At 42.0% G+C, this 21,558-nt stretch overlaps 1 protein-coding gene across 2 annotated transcripts in view; it reads left to right on the plus strand.

The window, feature by feature from the left end:
- CBFB (core-binding factor subunit beta) overlaps nucleotides 1–21,558 on the plus strand; it is a 62,506-nt gene that overhangs the window by 25,302 nt on the left and 15,646 nt on the right. The gene's annotated exons all lie outside the window — the stretch shown is intronic.

The raw sequence follows: 21,558 nt of genomic DNA on the forward strand, positions 1-21,558 counted from the left end.
GCATTGAGTTTACTTCAAGATGAGGCTTTCTGTGGGTAGCATGTTCTTCTTGCTTTGTGGTAAATGATGTAAATACGGTATTTTCCCCCTATAGTTTTTAGTATGATTTCATTTCGGGAGGCATAGGTTTGCTGCTTTACTCCTGGTTCATGGCTATAAATTTTCCTCAGGAGTCAGATTTTTTGAAAAAGAAAAACAGATGTTGCCTGAGTACAGAGCATTGGACTGAGACTCTGGAAACCCAGGTTTTATTTCTGCCTCTGATACAACCTTGCTGTGTAATATTTTAGTCATTTATCCACATTGTTTCTTATATTCCCCATCTAGCAAATGAATTTTAAAATTACCATTTAACTCATAATGATGGTGATCTGGATAAAGCAAATAGGAATAAAGTGCCTTTCTATTTAACGATTTACTCAATGTAGTACGCTTTACTTTTAATTTATATTAATCTTAGGAGTTCTCTGTTCTCTAAACTTCTTGCCCAACACAAACGTTGCATTTTGGATTACATTAAACAATTTTTGTTATAACTAAATAATTTTAATTGCAAGTTTTTTTTTTATCTGAAAGCTTTCATGCGTTAGAATGTTATTTACTCTTAGACTTGTAAGTTACTTCAGGTGAAGTAACTGTTAAGATAACCTGTGTGGTATGGGTAGTAAAATGAGAGTATGTCAGCAATACATTTAATCTGTAAAACCAGTTAACCTAGGAAACATTGATTATGCCTGACACAAGGGAATTGTCAAAACGCTTCCCTTTCTACTATAGAGAATGATTGTGTGAAGCATGCTAATGTTTTGTACCCTCTCCCCCCTCCCCCCCCCAAAAAAAAAATATCTACACTGCTTTTGGATACATCCTATCCCAGATTCATGGCTATAACTTTTTGGCTCCTGTCCCCGATGCTTTTTCACCCAGTTTTCTAAAGAAGATCACAAAGGACAATTCATTATTTCAGTAGTATTTATTGTGCACCCAGTTTGTGCAAAGTGCTGGGAAAAAAATATACAGGTGAGAATTAAGACATACCTGGCCCCTATGATGCTCACAATCCAAGAATGCAGAGGAGCGGCAATGGACACACAGGGCAAGATTGAAATAACTGAAAAATGACATAAAAAGACAAGAACATTCAATTTAATACAATAAGAACAACACCGTTGTGACTGGAGGAGCAGTTCAGACTTTTCACCATTCAGGCTGGCCTGTTCAAAGTCACAACACCCACAGTGAAGCTAGAATTCCATGAACATGTCCTCACCAGTATTTGTGCTGAAGAGTAGAATAGTTTCAATCTTCCTGTATCAAGAAATATGAAAACTGTCTTTAGACAGCTATACAGTTATTCTGTCCTGAATCTTAAGTCTTTCAAAAGTAAAAGTTCTTCTCTAATTTCCCACAGAATAATAGGGGGAAGTTGATTTTTGTGCTGGAATGAAGTATCTTTTGAATTGTTTGACTGAAAGACCATATGATTTTCGGAATCCAGTGTTTCTGCTGGAAAAGTGCATATGCTGTCACCTTTGTTTCCTCTATGCATAATTTGTTATATTCTTAAGCTTATTTTTCTGTTCGAAATTTAAGAAATTGCAGAGTAGAAAGCATCGTGTACTTAAAAAATGTTGAATAATGACATGGGGAATAACTAGTATGTTTCTAATAACTAATCATTTTGCCTTAATTGTTAAAGATAAGGCTCTTTATCATTTCAAAACATGCAGAATATTTTTAATTACCTATGCTAAAGGAGTGGGAGCATTAACACTACAAATGATCATGATCTACATGCACACCACTCAGAAACCCACACACATTAATCATTCCATAGGGACTCACTGCTCCAGCATGTATGCCCTACTTCCAAAACACATGAGTTAAAGGCATCCTGCATAGACCAAAAGTCCTTTACCTGACCCAAACTGAACTCTAGGATAGCACAACTAGATCCCTCACCCCTAGCCCCTACCAACTCCTCCAGACATTTAACTTCCTCCTGAAAACTCCAGTGCCTCTATTTCCTCTTTAACACCCGACATCCTTGCTAATTTGTTGACAGGCCATCAGGCTTAAACCCAGTTCCTCAATATTCTCCTTCTACCTGGCTTCCAAGAGATCTCCTGCCTTGGACCCCATCCCCTCTCACTTCTTAAAAACTTTTTTCTACCTTTCCTCCCCATCCCCCTTTTTATTATAATGTTCTCACTCGCCTCCAGCTCCTTCCTCTCTGGCTTAAAACAAGCCTAAGTCTCCCCCAAACTGAAGGAGTAGTAATAACAGCATTGCTCTTGACCACCTACAGAGTGAAATGCACTGTCCTAAGTGCTTGGGAAGAACAGCAGAAGCCCAAGACATGTTTTTTGTTCATAAGGATCTTACATTATAATGGAGGATAGACACATGAAAATATTTATAAACAATGGAATCAGAATAAAGTGACTGTTCATTCACTGATATGCTAAAGGTGGCTGTTGCTTGATAAAGCTTCAGGGGTTGGGAATTAGTTGGGGAGGTCTTGGAGGAGGTGGGATTTTCAGAAGGCTTTGAAGTTGGGGAGGGCTGAGTTCTGGCAGATTTAGTGGTTAAAGAAATTTCAGGCTGGGGCAACAGCATGCGCAAGGGGCTGGAAGTGGGTGAGATGAGCTGGGAAATGGTTAGTAGGTGAGGTCAGGTGGAACAAAGTGTGAACTGGGAAGTAGTGGGTAAAGAGAGTCGATATGTAAAATAGAATGAGACGGCTGGAGAACTTAGAAGCCAGTGGTAAGGGGTTTTTGTTTGCTGCAGAGGGACTTGGGCATCCATTGGAGGTTTATGAGGAGTAGGGAGGTTTGTGCTGGGTGACGTTTCAGGAAGATGACCAGGGCAGCAGCATGGAGTATGAACTGAAGAGGGGGAGAGGCTGAAGGCCGATCCATAAAGGAGCACCAAGACAGTGGTCAAAGGCAGAATTGCAATTTGTGGATGCACTCAATGCTGATTGGGGTCAGGTGAGACCTGATCATAATGTTGGGAGTGAGTCACTGTGTCGGCACACAGTTCTATAATGCAGAAGTCCTGAGTTAAGGCAAACCTCATGTTATACTCACAGTTGACTTTGTTAGAACTTTTCTGAGCACCAGAGTTCATGACATTAGGAGAGAAGGAAAGACTCTTCAAGAATCTGGACTGGAAACAGTAGTCTGTTACTTCTTTTGCCCCGACTCCCTATCTTCTCCATTAACTCCCTTGATCTAGCCAGAAGGGAGGAGCCACAACCAAAGAAACACCCGATTTCCTTGTTTCCATTTTGTTCTGTTGGGAAGGACTGGTCACACTGCCATAGTTCCTCTTAGATGTTCAGGCTACCCTATTGCTTATTTCCATGACTGCTGGTCCATTTAGATCTGGTTCTGGCCCTTGGACTCTCTGCAGCCTGGATGTCCTCGGTAACTGGCAGGTGAGGAGGGTAGTGGATACATTGCTTGATGCACTGGCTCGGGTGTGCTGTGGGAACAGCAGGAGGGGTTGGGAGAGAGTAAATTAGAAAGGTGCAGATCTGTTTTCTTTTTGGTTTTTTTAACTCCCTTCTCTGCATCCACCCCTCCCTTTTTCCTCCCCTTGGAAATAGCTTAAGCAAATTTACTGAAGAGATGAGGGTGTCCAGAACAAAAGCTTCCCATCCTCATTTTTTTTATGCTGTGTTCTCCAGATTTTCTGTTTCATGCCTGTACTCTTGTGATCCCTGGCAGGGACCAGGTTCCTTTTCCTCTGGCCCCTGCGGTTTGCTCTCTGGTTCCTTGCCATAGCTTCATCAGTCGTTTCGTCGCTGCCTTAGTCTATAGCTTTGACTGTCTTTCTGGGCCCAATTTGAAGCCCAGGAGCATTGGGTGGGAAGCAGGGTGAGCGATTGGGCCATCCACAGTGTCGTTCTCTGTGACATTTCCAACTCTTTTAACCTCTTTACTGTCTAACCTGTTCATCCTAAAGTCAGCACTGCTTTTGTAGGGGGAAGGAAAAGACTTGGCCTGAGAAGGGCTATGAGGGTGTGCCTGGAAAGGTCTGCCCAGAGTTCACAGGGCACAAGAAGGAGAAATTGCAGCTTTCTGCCACGTGGAGCAGGCCAAGGCAGGCATACCTGGCCAGGAGGGGAATTGTATTTGCATGCCCTCTTGGTCACTTCTGGAGAGGCTCCTGCTGGCCTGTTAACAATAGCTGAAGCTTAGGTGGTTCCAAGGGAAGATGAGGGCAAATAAGGTGAGACGGGGGTGAGGCGCTCTAGCCAAAGAAACCAAGCTGAAGACCTTCCACAGAAGAGAAAATGAATCATTCAAAGCTGTGTGTTTCTTTTGCAGCTTTATAATATGCAATGCAGTAATATAACAATCAGTTGCAAGGATGTAAAAACAGCGTGCTTACTGGGGCCAGGGAGAAGACCGATGTTTTGATTCCATGTGCACCATGGTGCACCTGTGGGTAGCCAGTCTTCTGGTTCTATTCCAGACTGATTTTTCAGCGATTCTGTCTCTGGTAGACACAGCACTGAATGCCTTTATGTCTAGTATCTTTACTTTAAGTACCTAGCCTCATCAATCAATCATTAATGGTATTTATTGAGCACCTACTCAGTGGAAAGCTGCACTGTATGTACCAAGCTCTTGGGAAAATACCACAGAAGCAATAATTACTGCCCTTCAGGAATTTACAGTATATTGGGGTGGGCAGAAAGACAGAAATGATGTACACATAATGGAAGCAGGTGGGAGATCAAAGATACAAAAGGAAGTAGTACAATGGATCAGAATGAAATAGTGGAATAAATAATTGAATATTCAAATATTCTTAGGTATATAAGTGCTGAGGATAGGAATGAAAGTGCTAGTGTGGTGTTGGAATGACTTGACCAGGGTGGTGTTTATTAATCAGGGAAGGCTTCCCAAAGGAAGTGGGCTGTGGTGTGCTGGATTAGTGGGGACAAGGAGTTCCAGGCTGGGAAAGCAGGCATGAGCAAGAAGCCAGAGGTGGGAGAGGGAAGACTATGGGACCGTTAGGAGGTGAACTTGGAAGGATCAAAGAGAGTAAACTGGCGAGTAGCATGGCTTCGTGGATAGAGCACGGGCCTCTAATTCCGGCTCTGCCACTTACCCACTCTGTGACCTTGGGCAAGTCCCTTCACTTCTCTGTGCTTTTGTTACTTCATCTGTAAAATGGAGATTAAGATTGTGAGCCCCATGTGAGACAGGGACTGTGTCCAACATGATTATCTTGTATCTACCCCAGTGCTTAGAACAGTGCCTGGCACACGGTAAGTGCTTAACAAATGCCATTTAAAAAAAAAAGAGTAGCAGTATATTGGGCTATGAGAGAGACCATCTTGTAAAGCCTGGTCTAGCCCAGCCTGAGCTATACTTGGGGGTTTGGTGTCCAGATCTAGACTTGGTTGGTCAGGACCAGGAAAGGACATGGGCCACAATTTGGGGGGGTGGGGGGGGGGCTACTGCCATGCAGGTGAAATTAACTCATGTATGTGTTGTGCTCCCCACTCTAACTGCGTAGGCTTGGTGCAAAAATAGAGCCTGGTCACTAGATAGTGGGACTCTGAATAGAAATTGCGGGAACAGCCCAAACCTGCATGGAACTATTCTTTAAATTATTCAGTTAGTTGTCAAGACCACCTCCCCTCCACACATCCCCAGCCCCCTTAGCATGTTTAGAAAGGAAGTGAAACTAATTTTTCAAATAGTGGCTCAGTGGAAAGAGCATAAGCTTTGGAGTCAGAGGTCATGGGTTCAAATCCTGACTCTGCCAATTGTCAGCTGTGTGACTTCGAGCAAGTCACTTAACTTCTGTGCTTCAGTTACCTCATCTGTAAAATGGAGATTAAGTTTGTGAGCCCCCCGTGGGACAAACTGATCACCTTGTAACCCCCCCCAGCGCTTAGAACAGTGCTTTGCACATAGTAAGCGCTTAATAAATGCCATTGTTATTATTAAAAATAATAATAATAATAATAATGGTAATAAAAATGTATTTCTTTAATCTAGTTCTTAACTGGTGAGTTAAAATCATGAAATTGAACTGTCACTTACTGGCATCCTTTTTGGCAGCTATGAACTCAAAAGTTGGCATGGAAGAAGGAAGCTCAACATTCAACACCAGAGATTGTCCCTCTGGGACAGAATAGTTTCAGTGAAATAATCAAATATCCCACTCTACGTTCATTAATTATTTAGTGCCTTTTGAGTGTCATGGGAAGGCAGGTACATTGTGGAGCAAGCAATATGAGTTTTTGCAGTTGTCACTGATTAAAAATACTTCAGCAAACTATTTCCTATCAATTAAACTAATTTATATTGATGAGAAATTGCAATGTTGGGAAAACTGAACTAATGCATTCATTTGTTCTGTGATGAACCTCATTCATGATCTTGGAATTTTCAAGATATTGTAATTAAAACAAACCTAACATGGTATGTACAAAAAGAACAATATGACATTCTTTTTTTTTCCTTATAGCTAGCCATTTCATTCAATCGTATTGAGCGCTTACTGTGTGCAGAGCACTGTACTAAGTTTCACTCTGCATCAAGCAAACACTCCTTTCCATTGGCTTTAAGGCTTTCCACTAGCTTTCTTTATTTTCAGGCTCTCTTCACTTTGCTACTCCCCGGTGCACACCCTTTTTGCTTCTTCCACACTCAGCCATTTCACTATTCCTCATTATCAAGTCTCCCACTCCTGACCCCTTGTTCACATTGTTCCCCCCAATCCGGAACTCTTTCCCCTTCCACATCCCCCCAGATACTCCAGACACAAGCTCTACTAAAATCCCATCTCCTCCAGGAAGCCTTTCCCAATTAATTCCCTACACCCTAAATCCCATGAACCCAACAGCTTCCTATAGCACTTATATGTCCAGGTAGATGAAATTATTTAGTCTGATATTTTTATCCTGACGTATTTGTACTACTGTCTATTATGTCCTTGTTCTTCCTCATGGCCCCCTTCTTTGTAAATCATTTTTATCTATCTTCTGTCCCAATAGATTGTAAGCTCTTTCAAGGCAGAGGTTGGGTGTTTAGCTTTGTAGTTTTCCAAGCGCTTAGTACAGTGCTCTGCCTTGAGGTGCTCTGTAAATACCATTGACTGATTAATAGCATCAAGAAGTATGTGCAATTCAATGTAAGGAAAACAATTTTTTTAATTAGTCTTTTTTCAAAGTTGGTGGGATGTAGAGGCAATTTTAAAATGTAAAGAACCCCGTGTGAAAGAAAACTCTCATTTTAGTATTCATGTTGTGAATACTAAATCCCAAATTCACACACATGTGCACAACTGTTTCTTTCAACTCTGAGGTCACATTCTACCGAGGCAGGCACATATTGTCGGAAGAACGTTCCCTAATTCAGCCACCACATTCTATCCAAAAAGCATAGCGAAAACACATGTTCTGGCAAAGTTATTTTTAAAAGTTAACGGATGCATAAGTGTTCTGTTGTAATGGATTTTTATTCAGTTGCTTTTGGAAAGACTTTTAATTTGAATAAAAAATGTGAAACTTAAGTTTTTCAATACATTACCACCATTTAGCAAAGTTTTATTAAGTTCAGAAGGATACTGTAATTTGATGTCAAATCCCTTTTGGTCATTTGCAAGAAAATTTTGAGATGTGGTACAGTCTTGCCTCATAACTTGGTTTTTTGGGTTGATGAAACTGTCTTTTCTTGAAACCATTGTAGATAAGTAACACAAGAGAATAGTAACAGGTGGTGACCAATTCTTTAAATGAACTTTGTCATAAAAATGAAAGTTAATATCACGTTTGCTGTTAAAGACACCCTAAGCTTTAAACCTAAGGCCTACAGGAAAGCAGCATGGCTTAGTGGAAAGAGCACGGGCCTGTAACTCAGAGGACCTGGGTTCTAATTCCGGCCTTACCACCTGTCTGTTTTATGACCTTGGGCAAGTCATTTTACTTCTGTGCCTGTTACTTCATCTGTAAAGTGGGGGATAAGGCTGAGAGCCCTATGCAGGACATGGACTATGTCCAATCTTATATTCACCCCAGCACTTAGTATAAAGCCTGGCACATAGTAAATGGGTAACAAATACCACAATTATTATTATTATTGTTATTGTTACTAATAATAATACTAATTTTTTTAAAAGGCCAACTGCTTCACAGGCAGGACCCCAGCCTACAAAAGTCAGCATCTGGATGTTTTCAGAGAAAATGGAAATAGCAGTAGAGTTAGTTCTCCCAGAACATGTGTTTTCACTACACATTTTGGATCGAACACTACTGGAGAATTAGGAAACTTTTTTTCTTTTTTTCTTTTTTCTGGACAACGTGCAGCCATCTGGATACAACGTGGGGTGTTGGCAGAAATGATTGTGCACGCGGACATGGCATAACACAATATGAGTTTTTCTTAATGCAGAGTTTGTCAAGAACATAATTCCCATGTTCTGGGAGGACTGACTCTATTGATGAGGGGGTGACGTTGTAGGAAGCAGAATGGCCTAGTGGAAAGGCACAGGCCTGGGAGTCAGAGGATTTGTATTTGAATCCCACCACTGCCCACTACGTGACATTGGGAGATTTGATTAAATACCAATTCTCCCACCACCTTAGACTGCAAGCCCCATATGGGGCAGGAACTGTCCAACCTGATTATTTCGTATCTACCTCAACATTTAGTGGCACATAGGCTTTAACAAGTACTGATATTATTAATAATTTATTATTGTTATTGTTTGGGTACGAGTGGTACCATGACTGAATAGAAAGGACAACCCACATTTGCCTACTCATGAATGTAACTATTCAATATACCTGAAATATTTATTGTCTTCTCCCTTTTTGGAAAATTTCATTCACTAGAGATATCAGTACATTACCATTCTAGTACATTAAATGATACTCTAGTGGCCTGAAAGACTGTAAGCTCATTGTGGGCAAGGAATGTGTCAGTTTATTGTTGTATTGTACTCGCCCAAGCACTTAATACAGTGCTCTGCACACAATAAGCACTCAGTAAATATGAGTGAATGAATGAATGAAAGAGATAGTACCCTCCAAAGTTATGTCTGGTTTGTTACCTTCACTTCTCCCTCTTCTGGGACATTAGATATATTATGGTTGGGTTAAAATTACTGACCAAATGATTAAGTAAGAAACTGAAGCAAATTGGAGATCAAGAGAAAGCCATGGACAAAGTCAGAAAAGGCCAGTCTTGTAGCCTTAACTTCCCAATGGTCCGACTGGGGCCACATCAGACTTTTCAGACCACCCCTTTCTCTTTATCCATTCTCCCCATTCCCTCCACCTAAAACACATACACGCACGCTCCCTCAAATTCCGAGAGACAAGGACCTGAAGCTGGGATAAACAGTGGTATTTTTCCTTTCTCAGCTCCCGCACCTATATCCCCTACCAACTATTCTAGACTTGAACTTCCTTCTGAAACCTCCAGGGCCCCCACCTACTCTCTCCCTAATCTCTGACGATCTTGCAAATTGTATGCAGAAGATAGACATCATGAATGATGAACCACCCCAAGGATCCCACCTCTCCATTTCCCTCCTTCCTGATATTCTTCCCCTCTACATTTACATTCTCCTCCAAATCAGCTGAATCCCCTCCTTCCTGATATTCTTCCCCTCTACATTTACATTCTCCTCCAAATCAGCTGAATCCTAAGACGAAACCTCCAACTCATAAAATCCACCCTCTGTACTTGTTCCTTGGGTTCCATATCCTTTGGGCCCTTAAAAAAAATCTTCATTTCCACCATCCTCCCCTCTCTGACTCCTCTATCTTCAACCTTTCACTCCTGGCTCCTTCCTGCCTGCCTATCAACACACCCAAGTCTTCCCTATGCTGAAAAAATATCCCTTGACCTTACCACATCCTTCTGTTATTGCTTCAGCTCTCTGCTCCCACCCCTATCTAAATTCCTTGAAAGAGCAATATTCATCTGATGCCTCTGTTTCCTGTCTGCCAGATCACTTGTAGCCCTACAATCTGGAATTTTCCCTCTCCTCTGTACTGAGACCATGCTCACCACGGAGTCCAAGCTTTCTTCTGCTGAAGTCTCTTTTCTGATCTAAACCTTTTTGACCTTTCCGGTACTTTTGACAGTCAGTCATTCTCTCCTCCTAGAAACTCTCCTGGTCTTGAGTTTAGACACAGTAAACTCCTGGTTTTCATCCTACCTCTCTGACCACTCTGTCTCCTACACTGACTCCTCTTCCTCTCTCATCCCACGAGGTTCACTTCTGGGCCATATACCATTCTCCCTTTATTGTCATTGCCTTCCAACTACACTCCTGTAATAGCCTCCTTTCTGGACTCCCTGCAACAGTGTCTACTCTCTTCAGTCTCTCTTCCCTAAGCTGGGAAAAAAAATCCCTCGACAGTACCACATCCTTCAGTTATTGCCTCAGCTTCCTGCCCTTACCCCTATTTATTCTAGCCATCAGGTCCTAGGCTGTCCATCAGCTGGCTTCTTCCTTTGTACTGTGGCTTCACTTTTTCCAAGTACATCCCACCACATCCCAAGCACATCCATTGTTCATGCTTTTCCCCTTGTCTGAAATGTCCTCCCCACTTAACTTTGCCAGCCATATCCCTCCCTTTTTCCAAAGTGCCCCTCTCCCCACCTCTCCCACTCCTTGCCAAAAATCTACCTCTTTCAGGACATATTCCCAGATTAACTCCCCACACCAATCTTCCTGGCCATGCCTTCTTATCAGTCAACTCATCACATGTAGTTATCTGTTCATTGGTTACTGGTTTATTCAGTTGTCTCCATCCTCTCAATCATTTGATTGATCATTTTATATCTGTTATTTCTCCCATTAGGTTGGAAGCTTTTCCAGAGCAGGGAATGCATCTTTGGCTTCTGTATGTTTCCCCAGGTGTCTAGTCCAGTGTTTTCACATACAGTAGGCACTCGATGAATACTTTGCAAGAGTTTTAAAACACATACACACATACATGACAGAGGGGTGTACAGGACCAGGAAAAGAGAGTAGAGCCATGTGTAGACTTTGCTCCACACACACTCACTGCCTGCCCATTGCCCAGTTAAGCAGTAAGAGGGAGGAAGGTGAAGGGGACATGTCCATGCTCTTTGATTTAGTTTTATTTACTTGCCCTTGCCTGGCATCAGCTGGGCTACATAGCAATTAATGATATTTGTTGAGCACTTAGTGTTAGGTACTCTAATGAGTGCAGTAGTTGCAAGGCACAAATTCCCTGCCTTCAGGGAGCATACAATTTAATAAGGGGGAGGGAGGAGCAGGGAATTCAGACAAAAAAATGTACAAATAGTAAAAGCAAGGGGGAATAGCAAGGATAAAGCAGAAAGCAGTGTAAACATATCGGGAAGAAACAGCTGAACAAATAACGGTGTGCTGATAAATATATAAATATCAACAAGTATACGTACATGAGTGCTGATGAGAAGATTAAAATACACAAGGGGTAGGGGTGGATATTGGGCTAATGGAGAGAGAGCATGGGCCTGGGACTCAGAGGACCTGGGTTCTAATCTCCACTCTGCCAAGTGCTTGCTTTGTGACCCTGGGCAAATCGCTTAATTTCTCTGCGCCTCCATTTTCTCAACTGTAAAATGGGGATTCAACACCTATTCTCCCTCCAACTTAGACTGTGAGCCCCCCTGCGAGGTAGGGATTGTGTCCAACCAGATTGACTTGTATCTATCCCAGTGCGTAGAACAGTGCTTGACACATAATAAGCTCTTAACAAATACCGTAATGATGATGTGACTGGGGTGTTGTGAATTAATTAGGGCAAGCTTCCTGGGGGAGGTGGGATATTAAGAAGGCTCTGAAGATTGAAAGAGCTATGGTCTGGAGGATTTGCGGGGAGAAGAATTCTAGGCCAGAGGAACAGCATGAGCAAAAAGTCAGAGGCGGGAGAGTTGAGAATGAGGTAAGTTGGAAGGAGCGAAGAGTGTGAGTTGAGTATCAGGTGAAGAGAGCTAATGTATATGATGGAGAGCCTTGAAGCTAATGGGTTGGGAGTTTCCCCTCAATGTGGCGATAGGCAGTTGTGGGAGATTTTTTAAGAAGCTGAGGCTTGTGTGCTGAGTGATTGTTTCAGGTTGAAGTATGGACTGAGCTGGGGAGAGACTGGAGATAAGGAAACCAGTGAGGAGGCTGATTCAGTAGTCTAATCATGATATGACAAGACCTTGGACCAGGGTGATGGGTGTTTAAATGGAGAGGATCTGGGAAATGTTATAAAGGAAAAAATCGGCAAGATCTGATGATTTACTGAATGTTACATCTGAAGAGCACATTCCTCTCTTAAATGTCGGCCTAAGCACAGGCGCCCTCCCCCCCCCCAAAAAAAAAATCAGGGGGGTGCACTTAAGTGAGCCAGGCTCCATCCAAATCTGCAAAGCACTGAAAAATTTGGGAAGAGCTTGGGCTGGGCTCTGAAAATTCAGCCTATGTAGAGCTGTAGAAAGCAGCATAGAGGGAGAGTGAGTACTGGGAGAAAAGCAGGGCAAATTGACAACATGTTTTTGACCTGGGCCCAGAATGGTGATTTCTGCTAACATTGTCTAAAGGTAAGAATTGTAATGCAGCAGCCCGAATATTCCAAACATCATCATATTTGGAATGATGACTCCTAAAAATGTATCTTTCTAGCTCTGATTTACAAGTTATGTGCAAACTATACAAAGAAGTGCATTTTTTCCCCACTGGGTTTACAATTCAAATTAAGGTTAAAATTCGCCAGGGTGAGAGACTGGGTTGAGAATAGTGAGACTTTGAAACTGGGTCTAGAGGGGTTAGCACCGAGAGGCAAAATGAAGATTTACAATTCATGGTGTTAGGATTGGTCAGTGCCTTTTTTTAGGAAAGAAATAGTCTTCATATAGTAAAAGTACAAATCATAGAATAGATTTGGAAGGCTGATGATCAAGTGGCCTCCCAGTTATTTGAAATAACAGAAGGGTTTTGCTAATTTGAAGAGTGACACGTCATTAACTGCTAATAGGCGCTGAAGCCGAAGTCACAGTTTGAGTAATTTGGACTCTCAGCAAACTGACCTTTTTAGAGCACTGGAAAATTGCTCTTTTAAGATCTGTTCTTTAAATATCTATGTCTTGGCTCTCTTTTATATTACCCAGGAAGCAGTGTTTGACAAATTAAGTTAAATCATTGTTGGAGAAATGATTTTAAAACATATGTCATATTTAATATGATTCGGGGGCAGGTGGGAGTAGCAGTGACTGCAGTAATCATCCAGCAGAAAAGCAACTGACTGTGTATTTATGAATGGGTGGGAGCATGTGATAAAATCTGGATGAGTCAGAGCTTAGTCCTGGAAAAATGACTGCAAATGAAAAGGAAGGGGCATACCACTTCACTGGGATCTCTTATTTCCTGGGGGCTCATGACTGTCACAGTAGTAACGGATTCCTGATGGCTGATTCACTAGTCAGTGGGAGTTGAGAACTGTAATGGTTGCCTGGTGACAAAGCTGGTGACAGCTTCGGGGAGGAAATGGTTCAGTTCCTTTAGAGAAGAGTCACCCTCTTTAAACAAAAAAAACCCAACAGGCTGTCTGTCACCTCTGTAAACTAATCCATTGAGACAAAGCAATTAGTAGAAATAAAAAGAGTTATTTAGTAAAAGAGTTGGGTTTTAGGTCTTTCGTGGAACTGGCTTTTCAATAGGAATACAATTATCTGAAACTAGCATGGGTCTTTGGAAAAGAAAGATTTAGAAAAGTGAACAAAGTGGCCATGTGCTTATCCAAGATTTCCAAAAGTTCAGATAACTGAGTTAAAAGTAGGTGTGGTTATCAGAACAAGACTAAGTCCCAATCAATTTGGGACACTGGGAATTGGGATGACAGCTAAATACAGTTGTGTTCAGTTAGGGACAGGTGCCTGTCCAATTTTGTTCAGAAATCTGGACTTTTTTTGGCCATCTGCTATTGGTGTGGATTTCCACCATTTAGAGAATGTGTTCCACTGTACTTTAGAAAAATATGAATTCCTCGGCAATGCCCCAAAGAGGCTTGGTTTATAAGGATGATTTATCATTACAGGCAGAGTGGACACTACCTACCCTGCCTACTCCACCATTTGAACCCTACTTCCGGCTCTTTGCCACTTGCTGCTTGCCTGAATGTTAGGGGGCCAAACCAGAAGCATGAAGGGGAGAGCTCTTGCTCTTGTGGTTCTGCTTCTGCCTCTTTCCTACTTGCTGTTTACATATGCAATGAGAAGACAACAGCTACCAAAGTGTATGTACAGGCAGTCCTCGACTTAACGACGATCCGAGTTAGGACGAATGACACTTCCGACGTCTCTGAATTTACACCCCTGTTTCAGGTTTACGACGTCGGGTCCGACTTTACGACGCCAGGCTCTTAAGGTAAGTATTATGTAACCCCATCCCCTCCCTCCTCCTCGCGGCTTTCCTGTTTCCCTTCCTCACACTCACCCCGTTGCCTCCCCACCCCCAGCCCCCCTCCCCAACCACCCACTCAATGTCACTCCTGCCATCGCTGCCAGCCCCTTCCACGGCCTGCAACCCCTACCCTCCAGGGCCGCAAATGCGAGGAATGGGGCTGGCATCCGTGGTGGCAGGAGCAGCAGCTGTAGGGGTTGCTACGTAGCACCCCCGCCCCCGTCCTTCCCCGCCACAGCTGGTGGTGGCGTGAGCAGCAGCAGCTGGGGGGTTGCCTCGCAGCCCCCTTCTGCAGCCACCCCAGTTTGGTCCCAGACCCCCGGCTTTGTGGTTCTGGAGGGCGGGGGCTGTGGGTCACAGCAGTGGCAGGGGGTGCGGAATACTCAAGCTCCAACCAAGAACCTTCTAAAAGTCCCTTGAAATCGCCTTAAAACCCCCTGGAATCCTCAGCTGATCAGACCCATTAGCCCATTTTTTGTAATAAATATATAAAGGGCTTAAAAATCTGTCTATGTGTTGTAGATCATTTGTAGGTAGGGAAAATGCACATTGAACAGAACAGTACTGTGCTAGTTTCCCTATGTACTGGATTTTTAATAAACTTTCTATGTGATTTTTATGTCCATGATTATTATTTACAATATGTATATACGAATGTGGCTACATTACTCATCTGTAATTGAATGAGTACTGGGTGATTTTAGTTAAAAAAAAAAAAAACCCGTCTTGGTTCAGGATCCAAGCCCCCACTTATAATATGGCTTCTGTGGGCAAGTTGGTTCCAATCTACAATGTTTTGACCTTAAGTTGCCTATAAGATGAAGTTATTATGTGCCAAACCTGAGAGGTGGCCACCCTCCCCCTTCATGTGGTAGTGTAGTTGGTCCTGGGTGAAGGGCCAAACACTGCATTGACAGTTGAGTACCTGAGTGGCAGTGTGTGCCCCTCAGGTCACAGGTGACTAGGAGAAATTGGATAGTTTTTAGCATCTTGTCATGTAATCTACTTCTTACTACTCTTGTGAGATTCCACATCTTCATATGAGCACCTGATAAGTATGATATGCCAACTCGTATGTTGCCAGGACACCTAGCTCTCTTTTAATGTGGGATTGCGTTCTTGTGGAACTCCATGTTCAGGAAAACTCGCATTGTAGTGCTCACCATGTCCTCCAACACGCACAGCTGGTTCTCCCAATACCTTGCCGCATAATATCTAGGCAGGTCTGTGTCGGAAGAGCGTTCCCTAATCCTGCAGTCGTATTCTAGTCAAGACCCGGAGTGAAAGAATGTGTTCTGGCAGAACTGAGTGTTCATCTGATCTTTCCACCAGTAGCATGTAATCAAAATCTCAGCAATTTATGAGATTCTCTCCCTAGTAATAGAGGATGAGGCAACAATGTTCAGTTAGGACAGTAATGTGAACACTTAGACTCCATTATGTAGTAAACCTTACTCTAGTACAGATCCCAGTTTAGTAGGATCCCTAAAGGACCTCTTCTCTCTCTCTCGCCACCCCCCAATACACACCCTTTTGGAAGGGGCAGGGGAAGTTGCTATTGCTTAGTTCCCAGAGTTCCTTTACCTCTAAGCAGTGGCAGTGAGCCAGCAAACTGAGGAAAAGGGAGAGAAGGGGGAGCGGGCTCCCCCTCTGTATCCATCCAGAGGTCTCCAGCTCACTGATACTTGGGACTGGATCCACTTGGAGAGGGGCCTTCAGTGGCAGCAAAGAGCCAACTCCAGGTGGGGAAATAGGAGGGGCAAGAGCCTCACTTATGTCCTGCTGGGAAAGTTTTTCTAGTTAGGTGCAATGTTCACATCAAAACTGTAGTCTGACATTGGGGGATCTCTGAGAAGTCGGTAGTGATGGAGACCCAGAAATCCACATTATAACATGGTACCCCATCTTGTGAGAAAATTTTTGAAGATATGGGAGAGGTAATAAAATAATGGTACCCAACCTTTTTTTTTTTAACTTTTCTGTAAAACTTCAGAAACACATTCCTGATCGTTAATATATGACCAGTTTTTTAAAAATCAAATTATTGCCTTGATTGAAATTGAAGTCCTTATGGAACCCATTGTAATTAAAATTTTAAGAAATTGTTTTAGAAAGGCAGTAAAGTGTTTTATTTTAAATGTCCAAGTGGAGCATAACCATATTTTTTTAGAGAAGAATCTGCGACTTTGTTAATATTAAATCAAGGTACTACTTTAAGGAGATTTATAGGATCTCATATTGAAATAAATGCACTTTAATGTGTATATCTTCAAATCCTACCTATCACATCAATTTTGATGGGGTATGTGTTTCCTGAAAAATGCAATCTTTGACTAAATAATTGGGAGGGAAAATTGAATATCGTATTTGATTTCCTTAACAAAAAGGGTATCTTCCTCAATGAAAAATTAGAGTGCTCCACTTGAACTATGCTATTTTGGTCACTTAAGAATTCTAAAGGGGAAACATTTTATGTCATGACTGGGCCAATGTCTTGGATTCAGAAGTAAAAAATAATGCTCCAGCCAGTCAGGAGATTCAAAAATCATGTCAATCTGGCAGAAGCACAACTCATGTAAGGCAAGCAGGGCAGCTGTTCATATCCACACACACGTATCTCTTCCCCTCCCACCCCTACCCTGGACTGAAAATGCATCGGTAGGGGTGCCATTCATGAAACTTGCCCCTAAGCAAAAATATTTTGTTACAGCATTGGCGCCAATATTCTTTTGCTTCCGAGAAGAATGCTGATCAGTTGATTTCGATCTCCATAGAGGTTGAATAAAGGAAAATGCATCAAGGAGAATTTGTTTTTACATAATGAGTAACTTCTGGACTTGGGGTGATAAAACCGGAATAGGCTATCAGGGAAGGTTTTTGGAGAACTCCAAAGAGAGTCTTTAATGGCCAGATAGTTTTAAAGGTGCTTAAGAGTATTACTTCCCAATTAAAAACAAATGCTGATGTATTGTGCATTGTTAGTAAAGAAAGGTGTTGGTTTGAGTAATTATCAAGGAAATTTAGATACTGTCCATAGAATTTAATCCCCTGAAATATTATATTAGTGACTGTCATTTTCAAATAATGTGTCATGGCTAGATTGAAAATTGGAAATGAATGGACAAATAAATGGCATGCTGGCACATTTATTCTACACACTCATTTTTCTTTGTTCTTTTCTCCTAATATTAAAAAGGGAAAGGTGTGGGTCTTGAGCAGAAAATGTGGTCAATCTGGTTAAGTTGGTATGAGATATAAAAGGTGATATTGTTTGGGCTTTTGTGAGGTAGAATGCTAAGTTAGTATATGCAGATATTTTGCACCAAGCATATGATAGGACCTCTGTGTTCTGTGTTGAGAATGGTAGAGAGGAACTTATCTGAACAGAAGGAAATGTGTGGTTAAACGGTTTCGGCTATAACGGTAGACTATTTCCCTTCATCCTAAAGTGGGGGGTGGGGGGAGAAATGAAGCTTTATGTTTCTTTCTCTGAAATGAGGAAATTGCATCAATATGGTTGATTGGATCTTTTGACAGGAAAAATGACTTTGTTCAAAAGTGGGAGGGGGTGGTATAAATAAATATAAACAGATGGTAGCTCAAGTTAAACACTGAAGAGTGTTTTAATGGAAATTTGTCAATGTATTAGAGTTATACAATAGGTCTCCTTTCTAGTTTCCAATCCGTTAGGAATGGGAGTCCTCATGACGCTCCTTGGGAGTGCCTCATGAAATTAGTTAATTGGATGAGTTAAACCCACCACAACAAACCCTTTTCTTAGCTTTTCATTAAACTTAAATTTGCCAAAGGATTTTTTTTCAAGTACTGCAAAATAGCATCACAAAATCAAAAAGTCAATATCCACAGATCAGAATGCATTGAGCCGAGGTCTAAAGCCTCAAGTCTAATAGGATCACCATTTCCCTGTGTATATAGTGGAAGCCCAGGGCACTGGCCCAAAAGAGCATGCATGTGCAATGTGTACTACTCCTTTAAATAGCCTGAGCAGTGGGGGTTGCAGCGGTCATAAGGGTGATGCTGAGAGCTGGGGCTTCTCACCTGCTCTTGCCACTTCTGATCTGCTTTTGCATCAGGCAGCAGTGAAAAGTGCAGGAAACCCATCAAGAAATGGAGCGGTACCAGTCAGAGCAGGTATGGCTAAAAAGAAGCCACAGTCATTGCCCACAATCAATCACTGCCGGGTTTGAGCATAGGGAACAGGATAGTTGGTGGCTGGGGTTGACTTATTCTTTTATGCTCCTGTTATGATTGCTCTGTTTTTTCCTCGGAACGGCACAAACTTGAGGGATCCAATGGCAGGAACAGGTTTTTTTCTCGCACGCTCTGACCGCTTTGCTCTACTTCATGCCGAAGACAGTTCTACTAATAGTAATAATCGTGGTACTTGTTAAGCGCTTACTATGTACACAGTACTAAGCGTTGAAGTAGATGCAAGAAAATCAGGTTGGAAACAGTCCCCATCCAACAGGGGGGCTCACAGTCTAAGTAGGAAGAAGAGCAGGTTTTGAATCCCCATTTTACAGATGAGAGAACAGAGGAACCTACCGAGAAGTGAAGTGACTTGACCAGGCAAGTGGCAGAGCCGGGATTAGAACCCAGGTCCTCTGGCTCCCAGGCCCATTCTCTGTCCACTAGGCCATGCTGCTTATCCGATGAGTATATCCCTGTGTCAGTCGATCGATAATATTTATAGAGCACCTAGTATGGGTAGAGCACTATACTAAGCACTTAGGTGAGTAAAATAGAATTGGCAGGCACGATCTCTGCCCTCAGGGAATTTACAGTCAAACGGTGTTGGTGGGGTGGAGGGAGACACTGAAATAAATTCCAATAGGAGGAAGTAATAGAGTATAAAGAGATGTACTTGAATGCTCAAGGGAGTTGTGAGTGCTTAATTGTTTAGGTGGCTTGGAAGTGCTGAAATGGCAGTTGGGGGTGTCAGGTGGGGAGATTAGAAATCTTTTGGGAGAGGCCTTCTGGAGATGTGATTTCAGAAGGGCTCTGAAGAAGGGGAGAGCAGTGGTCTGCCACATATGTATGGGAGGGAGTTCCAGGAAGAAGGGAGGATATGAGTAAGAGTGCCTGTGTGTTGCTGAGAGAATTTTTTTCAGTAGTGTACATTTTTTTTCTAATTCAAATATGAATCACTGCCTTTTATTTAAAAAATGCTCCATAAGCAACATTAAAAATGTATTTATGATTTTTGATTTTTTTTAATAGGACAGACTAAAAGGGAGGTATGGTGTAAATATATTGAGTGATTGTAATATTCAAGTTTCCTTTTTTATATAAATTTGACATTCCAAACATATGCACACACTTTGTAAAAGTGAAGTTATTACAGGAGGATGGCTCAAGTCAAACAGATTTCTAGAGTAAGGAGAAAGCAAGGGTAGTACAATAAATAAAGATTGTGGCAGGGGAAAACTTTAATTTCTTATCCTTGCCACCATCCAAAACAAAATATTAGACTAGATAGAAATTGGTCTGACCCAGCAGGGTATTGTTTGTGCCTTATATAACTATTCTTGCTCTTCAGGTCTAATTAAAGGCATTAATTGGCAGAAATTACAATTTTAGATCATAGTTTAAATACTCAGTTCTGCCATAGCGCTGATTTTCACACTGCATTTGAGCTAGAACTTGATGAGACGGCAGATATAGGGCAAGTTCCTTGAACATCGTGTGTCCATCTGGTTACAGCGCAGTGGGGTGTTGGACGAAGCTGTTGTGCACATGCACACGGCATCGGTCACAGGGTGAGTACTACGGTGTGTGTTTACCTAAATGTGGGTTTCTGCAAGAATGCAAACCCCCACAGTATTGGAGAACCGTGTGTTCTGTGTATAGAGAAAAATCAATGAAATTAAGTTGTATAAGAAAAATTGGAGGAAACTTCCTTACAGCTTGGTATAAACTATCCCTTTGGTTAAATTGCACAATCTGATTGAAGCCTACAAGGAAAAAATGCTAAATAAAAATAGAATATTTAGAGGGATCTTGGTCAAGGATCATTCCATAGAGAGGAGCAACGTAGCCCAAGGGGGTTTTTAAAGCCTCACTCACAAGCATTTTTGCCCCTTTTCACTCCCCACTCTCCCATCATTTTTGTCCCTTTTCACTCCCCACTCTCCCATCTCACATGGAAATGTTTGCCTATGTTGCAGCAAAGCTTGCTGGGTTGGATCAGCATTCTTAGCGAAGCTCAGTAGATATACTTGTCTAGTGAGTGATGAGTGAAAAATTAAGGTCAACGAGAGGGATGCCCCCTGTCTTCGGTGAGTAATTCACCATCATCGTAGAGTGGCACTGAGAGAAGATCTCAAACAAATTCAGGCAAACAAGCAGAGGAACATTTCATCTAACCAGTAGTAATTGGGTTTGACTGGTAAAGCAGGCCAACGTTTGTTACCCTTACTTGTTAGACTCTTAGGAACACGTAAAATAGCCCAGGTAGAAAGAAAAATAATTTTCACCACTTGGAAATTGCTGTTAATAATAATGATTACAGGGCTGAGTGTCTTCACTGATGTTTTTTCTAGTTAAACTTAAAATTCAAGTGTTTGATAAGCAATGACCTTTCTTTAATGCCCTCATTGTCACCTTTTGGAATATACAAGATTCTTCATTTGTTTGGAAAGTTTAATAGTTTTTGAGCCAAATAAATGTTCAAGATAGTGAAATTCTACAGTGAAATAATTTTTAATTAAACCCAATTAATAAAACTCGTTCTATTTAGCCTAGTTTCCACATTATCAAATTAGCCTATGTAATTTGGAGATCTATTATATAGAGATTCACACACACACACTCTCTCTCAATCTGTAATCAGTTCCAGGAGGTTTAAAGAATGGAATTATCTACCACTCCAATACTTCTGCTCCTTAAACTGCTCCCTCCCAGAATCAAACTCAGAAGAAATCAGTTCTGGGGTCCAACCCTGTGACAGGCTTAGTACACAAAGAGTGGAACTGCCATGGCATTGGTTAGTTCACTTTCTAAACCCCCTGGGCCTTGGGCCGTCAAATATCTGCACTGTCCGGGTAGGGAGAGGGATTCAGCAGGGAGATGCTATCAAGGGCTCTACTGCTC

Source organism: Tachyglossus aculeatus, chromosome X1 (assembly GCF_015852505.1).
Source record: "Tachyglossus aculeatus isolate mTacAcu1 chromosome X1, mTacAcu1.pri, whole genome shotgun sequence".
NCBI classification, from domain to species: Eukaryota; Metazoa; Chordata; class Mammalia; order Monotremata; family Tachyglossidae; genus Tachyglossus; species Tachyglossus aculeatus.